This window comes from Neomonachus schauinslandi, chromosome 5, assembly GCF_002201575.2.
Source record: "Neomonachus schauinslandi chromosome 5, ASM220157v2, whole genome shotgun sequence".
Lineage (NCBI taxonomy): Eukaryota > Metazoa > Chordata > Mammalia > Carnivora > Phocidae > Neomonachus > Neomonachus schauinslandi.
This window is the reverse complement of record NC_058407.1, coordinates 133,394,318-133,403,091: the sequence shown is the minus strand read 5'-3', so window position 1 is coordinate 133,403,091 and position 8,774 is coordinate 133,394,318. Positions and strand designations below refer to the sequence as shown.

Genomic DNA, 8,774 nt, shown 5'->3' with positions numbered 1-8,774 from the left:
TGCCAACGCTGACTCTGATTTAAAGATCAAAGAAAATGTAAGATGAAGAGGATGTTTCTGTCCTAAGAAAGAAGCAGAGAGAATTAAGGCAGACAGTAATTGAGGGAAACTTGGACTATACTTTTTGGCTTTTGCTTTTTGCTATTTCTTCTGCTGTTCTTACTGACATGTTATCCAAAAGTAGTTCTGTTTGTCTAGCTGTTTGTAAATTTGAATCACAAGAATCAATCAAAGTCAGTTCCCTGTGCCAACCAATAGGGGAAGAAGGAATGGCTCATGCAAGATGGAATTTGACAACAACTTGGCATGCGGGAACTCGCGTGGAAGCTGTCTGGGCGGCTGTGTGTGGAAACCGTGATAGGACTAGCGCGGAGCACAACAGCGTGGGCGTTGATCTGTGCCTTAGGAAAGCATGCCAATTGCACACCATCAGGTAGGAGACTCGAGATGAGGGTTTCTGATTTTGTAATGATAGCTGTTTAGGTGTCATTTCTCTGTTCTTTTGGGGGATGCCAGCTGAGTCGTCGCCTCTGAGCAGTCTCCTTAGGAATGACTTGAAGATCATCAGAACTTATCTGCGTTCGTATAAATATGATCGTGCCAATATTACTGGGTGGGACTCTTCCATTGGAATTTAGAGACTCGGTCATTATTTCAAGTAACTAAGTCAAGCTGTCCCAACATAACTGCACACAGCTTTCCTGAAAACTTAATTTGTGGTGTATAGATAAATCATTACATATATAGAGTATCAGTTTTTGCTATTGTCTTCTAGCTATTTATGTTTATTGGTGTTTGTCCAGACTGGGTCATGTCCATTCCCCTCATTCACACCTGCATGTTGGAAAGGCTCATTCCCCAAAGCTGAAGGTGTCCCCTCTTGGTGGTAACAGGGCTCGGGCATGAGCACCATGGAAGGACTCACTCACCCTGTTTGCTCACCTGACCTCTACTTACTAATTTTACTAACATATCAGGGTTTCCATCTTAAATGTAAGCCCTATAAGGCTATCTGTCTGTCTGTCTCTCTCTCTCTCTCTCTGATTTTGATGTTTTATTTTTGTTGTTGTTGCTGCTGCTATTTTTGGGGGTGGGGCGGGGGAGGGTTGCACCACATCATGAGCCAGAATACATTTGTCCCTTTATTTTCCACCAAGATGGGAGGTTTTATTTATTGCTCTCTTGGGTACGCTTATCATTCCAAACTGGAAGTTTGGGCACTGTGATCCAGCATTACTTGGAGAGCTTTTTTTAAACGGCCACACCCTAGACCAATTAAATCAGAAACGGTGGGAGCCAGGATGCTGTAAAAGCTGCCCTGGGGAATTATGAAGTGCAGCTGATGATAACCACTGGTGAGGGTCTAGCGGTGCCATCTGCAGATCCCCAGCCAGAGAGACAAAGAGACCCGCTCTAATTCACTTCCTCTTCTTACTTCAAAGAGGTTGTGACTACACTATGGGATCAAAGGGATTTCAAGCCCCTGGGGCCACGACTGCCAGAGGGCTCACAGCTCTGTGGGCCCAAAAGGCTTTGAAGTCCATGGTGGATTGCTAGGGCAGAGAGAAGGGGTCCATTGCAGACATCAAGGCCACAGTTTGCCGAAAAAGAACTGCTTCCCATGCACCTACACAGTGAGTCTGAGGTGGGAAGAAGACCATCACCACCACTTACACTTTAATCTTGGCTCTATTAAATGTTGCCCTTTATGATAAATGAATACTTAGTGTCTCCATAAAAGTGGAGAATGACTTTCTTTTCAGCCCTTAATTAATATGTCATTAAAAGTTTATCTGAGGTAGTGGGAAAAGTTTTACGTGTTTGATTACAGAGAAAATAATGGGAAGATGAATTCATTGTCTATCAACATTCTCCCATTAATAGCTGACCTCCTATAGACATCAGGTCTCTGCAGAACATACCTTAATTCAAATATCCATTAATAACAGAAGAAAAGGGGCGCCTGGGTGGCTCGGTCGTTAAGCGTCTGCCTTCGGCTCAGGTCATGATCCCAGGGTCCTGGGATCGAGCCCCACGTCGGGCTCCCTGTTCCGCGGGAAGCCTGCTTCTCCCTCTCCCACTCCCCCTGCTTGTGTTCCCTCTCTCACTATGTATCTCTCTGTCAAATAAATAAATAAAATCTTTTAAAAAATTTATAAAAAAAAAGAATTCCGTTAAAAAAAAAAACAGAAGAAAAATGCAGATTCTACTTTCTAAGTCTCCAACTGTATCAAAACATAACTATGTCTGTCCAACAGAGAGAATGGGAGGAGGGATTCTACAACTTTAGGATTGCATGTGATAATTGACCACAGGTGCTCTGTTTCCTTTTTTTTTTTAATGAACATTTCTAGGAACACATGATTTCCCATAGTTTGGCTCTACTGTATTTTTATGCCATAATCTGTTTATTATCTAAATATTAGTATGTCAGAACTGCTAGATAAGACAGGGATTGATTACATTACATTCCTAGAAAGAGGCAAATACTTTTTAAAAAAAAAAAAAACGTACAATAGAAAAAAACCCATAAGCAAAGTTGCCAGTTGGGCTAATGCTTGTATTTACATATCTTACGGATTTTGATCATCAGGTTATTCCTCAGCAATAAATAACTATCTTCATAATACCAGAAGCTAGAAGTAGGTTGTCAGAGTTTGGGAATATTTTGCTGAGTCTTTTTAGAAATAAAGTAATGACACAGTTTAGAAAGCAAAGCATAGGGTAATTTCACTCAAGTCAATTTTGATAATTGAAATTTAATCTATTAATGTGCATCATAGGTAAATTGTGTTTTATGAAAAGTCATCTCTTTTTTTTTTTTTAAGATTTTATTTATTTGACAGAGAGAAACACAGCGAGAGAGGGAACACAAGCAGGGGGACTGGGAGAGGGAGAAGCAGGCTTCCCGCGGAACAGGGAGCCCGACGCGGGGCTCGATCCCAGGACCCTGGGATCATGACCTGAGCCGAAGGCAGACGCTTAACGACTGAGCCACCCAGGCGCCCCAGTCATCTCATTTTTAACAAATTGAAGTAACATTTTAAATACTAACAGACTGAATCAGTTATTTCTGGATATAGGAAGCCTTCATCTTTACCCAAGGCTGTTTGTTAAAAAATGCACTATAATGTAAGAGGCCTGTCTCCTACAGGTGGGAAAGGGGAAGCCAGTCCCTACAAAGCAAGGTAATATAAAGTAGTGACTTGATGTGGAGTCAGAAAATTGAAAGCTACCTATATCGTTCATACCTACTACTATTAGCTAATCTGGGAAAGATGTACAAACTTTTAAATGTTTTTCCTACCATCACAAGTGTAAAGGGCGAATGTTCTGCTGAGCAGAAGCTGCAGGACAAATACTTCACACCTTTCCAGCTATTACAACGATGACTAAGCAGGGTTGTGCTTTTATCTACTTCCAGCCAACTTTAACAACGTAGCTGAGATTTTGGCAGAATCCTTATACTTGATTAAGTGTCTGCAGTACTTAGATTTGGCACAGACAAGTGATTTCCCCAAGGCCCTAAGCTGGAAAAATGGTGCGCGACAGGCAGGACTGACTTTTCCTGGCTCTGGTTCCCAGGCCTCAGGTTTGGACACGGGGTCTTTTGGAGATTTAATCCACAATGCCCCAGAAGACCACTGTCTGCTACAGCCGTATGGTGTAGGGCAGAACCTCTCCCACATGTGTGCGTCTGCATCATCTGGGATGGTGTCATGTGCAGATTCTGAACCGGAGGTCAGGTGGGAGATGATCCTGAGCATTTTAACAGGTTCCCAGGTGGCGCAAATGCTGCCCACAGACCACAGCTTGAGTTGCAAGAGTGAGGTTCTGTGGAAGAGCTAGGAGCCTCGCCGCCTCCTCATGCTTGGAAGTCAGGACTTCTGAGTCCGAAGCCTGGCGGTAGGGGCTGGCTGGGCACCTCAACGAGGCTGTTTGACTTCCATAAGCCTGGATTCCTCACTTACAAATGGGAATGGCAGTACTCACTACTCAGACATGATTCTGAAAATCAGCTGAGATACTACGTGAAACCAAAATCACAAGAGAATGAGAAACAGGAGGCATTTAATACACACTAAAATTCTTCCTCGGCTTTGAAAGGAACAAATTAGTTTGCTATCAAGGGAAGATGGTCAAAATAATACCACATCATAATTTCCCTTGTCTTGGAGAATTTACTCCTATATATGTTTATTTTTTCCCATAATAATATGCAGGAAATACATTACATTTTCTAAGTGCTAGCCAAATTTGACTTAAGTTTGTTAACATACTAAATCACTGACAGACAGAGGTCATCCTGACGCTTCTCTGGTCTCGGTCAAGTGAACACTGGATCACCAAGAGAGCTCTTTCCATTAGATGTGGTGGCATTGTGCCGAATACATTCTCTTATGCTGTTTGATGACTTTTCATATGCCTAGGGAAAAAATTATTTTTTCCTTTTGGATATGTTTTTCTCATAATAAAAACTCCCTCTAAAACTGAAGGCAAAATTTACTTTAATGTGGAAATATATTCCAGCTTGAGAATGAATCAACGCCACATTTTTTCCACGGAATGAAAGCATGATGTCATTAAGCTTTTGTGTGTTTTCACAGATGTTAGTCCCCTTTTGTCTGGATGTGAACTATCAGGACCACATTTTGCAGCCACATATTTTGTATGTACAGGTTGAAGCTAGAAATCAGGGAGAATTTTGGCTGAAATTTTCAGCTGCCTAAATTTCTATTTTTGGTAATTTTGCCCACCCTTAAAGCAAATATTTGGAACGTATCTATGCTGAGTGGCCTTTCCCGGCTGGTGATGGAACTTTTAGGACAAAATGAACACACTGTTTCTGCTCCCTATGCCCAGAGGGTGGGGACAAGGCCATTTTTCTCTTTAAATAGTCACAGATTGTATCACTAACCTTTGTGACCTTTCCTAATGATCCATGCCCGTAACTTCAGCTTTGGAATACTGACAAGTTCAACTCTGACTAGTGTGACCTTTAAAAACATATGTTTTTACTCCTTAGCATTTTTCCCCATAAAAATGTCTGGCAGTAAGTGTCCACTCACCCCCCCTCCCCATTATGTAAATGAAAATAAATGATCTTGATCTCTTAAAAAAAGAAAACAAGAGTGCATAGTCTTGAATGATGTAGTCCTAGCTTACACACCATCTTTGCTAAATCTATGTATTAGAGTTAGTCCATAAGAAACACAGATTTATATGTTTTAATATAACTTTGTCTCTAAGCATTTTTGTACCTCTTCTATCATTGGTTGGTATCTATGTGGCTCAAGACAGAAATGGAAAAGAAAATTTAATGGACAGAATCTAAAACAGGGGTAAGATGATTCCAGCTATGGCATAGTGGAAAGCAAAAGGATTTGGAGCTCAATCTAGGGTGACCAGCTGTCCCGTTCTATCTGGGACTGAAGGGTGTCCTGAGCCATGGGCTCTCAGGGATATCACCAGGAGAGCTGGTCACCTCACCTGCCACACACTGGGCTCAAATATAGACTCCACCTTTACCGGTCTTGGGGACTTTTGGCAAACCAGCTTGTCAGAGCCTTAGTTATCTCTATGGTAAAGAGAGTAAGAGTAACTAACTAGGGACACCTGGATGGCTCAGTTGGTTAAGCATCTGACTCTTCATTTCAGCTCAAGTCATGATCTCACAGTCGTAAGTTCAAGCCCTGAATGGGGCTCTGCACTCAGGGGAGGAGTCTGAGATTCTCTCTCCTCTCCGTCTGTCACTCCCACTCCTGCTCTCTCTCTCTCTAAAATAAATAAATAAATCTTAAAAAAATAGAGTAACTATTCCTTAAAGTTTTAAAGATTAGAGACAGTATCTGCAAAAAGAATGGTCTGAAACATGGTGGTGAAAATAGCAAGAATGTGCTGAGCCCTCCTAATATACCTGACCCCATACAATGCATTTGACACACTCTCTTCTTCACTCTCACAACAGCCCCACAGTGTGGGGGTCAAGCCATTTTCATACCCTCCCAAAGGACGAAACCTTGGCCTCCAGAGGCTGGGAACTCACCCACTCACAGCTGGTGGCTGGCTGAGCTCCATCTTGAGTGCAAACCCTCTGCAAGCTCCCATCACTCGTGCTGTCTACACCAATAACTAATAAGCTGGTGCTCCAGATAAAAATAAAAATGATGGATCTTGCCCCCCTCCTCACCACCCCTCCCCACGCACATAGCAGTGACCCCAAAGCACTAAACTTAGGAAGGCCTGCTGTCAGAGTCGCCCCGGAATCAGAGACCAGTTGCCTTTGGGGTCCTGCAGAAAGCCACACAGATTCTGCCCCAGTTTTCCACAGCCAAGGCAGAATTTGGGTTGGCGGATCCCAAAGCGGAATGCAAACATCTCTCTAATAGCTGATGTCCACTGACTCGTTTACTTGCCCAGTGTCTTAAGTCGGCTGTGCCTTCACGTTTTAATAATGTCTTGCACTGGGAGGGCTGTGGACTGCTGTGCAGTGCTTTATTTCTGGATCTCAAGAAGCTAGACTTTCATTTTATAACTATTCAAAACTGGCAGAAGTGCTTCTGCTGTCACGGTGCTCCCCACCACATCTCCATAGCCCGGCAGGCTGAGGAGCCCGGGCCAGGGCACGCTGTCAGGCCTCTCTAGTCTACCGGGCATTGGCTTTCTTTTCCGTGAATCGCTCATCTGAGCTCTGGCTCATGCCAGTCGCATCTTCAATTTATTTTGTGGCCTGAGCACTCCCCACTGAAGACAGCCTGTGGCCATCATCTGCCCAACCGTGTGGAATAATCTATTAGAGAGAATTCTGTTATTCTAAGAAGTCAAAGACCCATGATTCCCTTGGCATACTTTCACACGATTAGAGTTGCCAGGACTCGGGGCCTTGTTGGGTGTAGGCTTCTGTGACCGTTCATGCCAGACTCTACTTTTTCCCATCAGAGGCCAATTTTTAATCCCTTCTCTTATGCTGATGGAGATGTTCTTTTTGTTTTCCTTCCTAACACAAGTGGGAAGCTTCCAGAGCCCAAAAGTGAGAGGGCAAATGACTTCCCTTGTTTATTTCAGTTTATTTACTTTGTGAATATTTTTTAAATATTTATATGTTCTATGAATCACTTAAATTTCAAAGTTTAGTGAGGTTATTTCCTTCACTTACCCCCCCCCCAAAAAAAAAAAAGGAAAGAAAAAATTGGAAATACTCCTATGACCCTTTAATGAAGGAAAAAAAAAAGAAAAGATCACCACCCATTTCTTACTCCTGATTTTATCACTGCCTGTCTTTCATCAACTTTTTGGGGACCCATTATAACCTGGGGTCATTACCACAGCTCAGTCATTTTTTAAAAGGCTGAGTCAACCATTAGAGGTAGTCTTGGACTTCAAATATCTCCTGGGCACATCCCATTGATTTTGCAATCTCTCCTGGGTTAATACAAAATTAAGTAGATCAGTTTTGCTTTTTAGAGTAATATATTATGGCTGGCATAACCACTCCCTTCTACCAGAATCACTGACAAGGGAAAATAACATTTATCTTGGATTTATATTTTAGGAAAAAAAATCACTCGTGTTTTACTGGCTCCCCTCAATATAATCAAAAAGCCAAAGCAAAATAAGCAAGCCAACAAAAAAGCATCACACTATTTTTCAATGACTTTTAAAATATGAAATAATGATCCAGTTAACTCTATGCCATTTATGTGACTATTTTCATGTTTAGAAAGCAAAAATGTGAAAGAGAGCAAAAAATGGGCTGATGGAACCAATAGAGTTTATTTAATTATATCATATCCATGAAAGTACATGCACTTTATTTTTAGCAATTAGCTCATGCACAAAATCATTGATTACTAATTATTACCATAAGCACAATTTCCCCACAACATTTTCTTACACAAATTTCCAACATACAAAAAAGTTAACAGAACTGCATAATAAACACAGTCCCAACCTAGATTTTACAATTAACATTCATTATGTCTTATTCCATACCTATCCATCTTTCTCATTCCTCTGTCCATAAATCAATCCATCCTAAGCACAATTTTAACAAGTTAAATTACGTCATTTTCCACCCATGGAAGTTTGGAAGCAATCAATTAGAATGGATTTCTACAAGCAAAGAGTATCCATAGAAGGCCTGATAGATCTTGGTCTACTAACAAACAAGATTTGTTGTGAATGACACTCAGTGAAGTGACAGTTGCCAAGTAGTAAGAAGAGCTCAAGAATCTTAACAGTTGGAGGCAGCAGTGTGGAAGATAGGCATAGTACAGCCACATCATATAAGCTACAAATCCCATCCTGGGCACAAGAGTCTGCAACCTTCATGAAGACTAGATAGGGCCACAAAGTCCTTCTCAACACAGTATTCTGGGCAGTCACCACCAATAGCTCAGAACTTCCAGTCCAGGTAAAATTTAATTGCCATCCATGGTAGGGCAGACACCCTTCATACACACCTCAAAACTTCAAGGGCAGCTATATCAAACACGGATTGATATTGATTATTCATGACCATGAAGTCGACAAGTATAGAGTCCCTAATATATGCAATACCACTACTCCTCCAAGTTTTGAAAAATCAGGTATTCTCCACAAATTTTGCTTAATGGGAGGAAGGAAGGAAGGAAGGAAGGAAGGAAGGAAGGAAGGAAGGAAGGAAGGAGAAAGAAAGAAAGAAAGAAAGAGAAAGAAAGAAAGAAAGAAAGAAAGAAAGAAAGAAAGAAAGAAAGAAAGAAAGAAAGAAAGAAAGAAAGAAAGAAAGAAAGAAA

The 8,774-nt window shown here is 41.5% G+C and overlaps 1 long non-coding RNA gene across 1 annotated transcript in view; it reads left to right on the top strand.

Moving 5' to 3' along the window:
• Positions 1-363: 363 nt before the first annotated feature.
• Positions 364-8,774, top strand: part of LOC110586574 — a 13,802-nt gene continuing 5,391 nt past the window's right edge. Inside the window, exon 1 of the long non-coding RNA XR_002480710.1 lies at positions 364-433. This is a non-coding gene — a long non-coding RNA (uncharacterized LOC110586574). The remainder of the gene's footprint in view (positions 434-8,774) is intronic.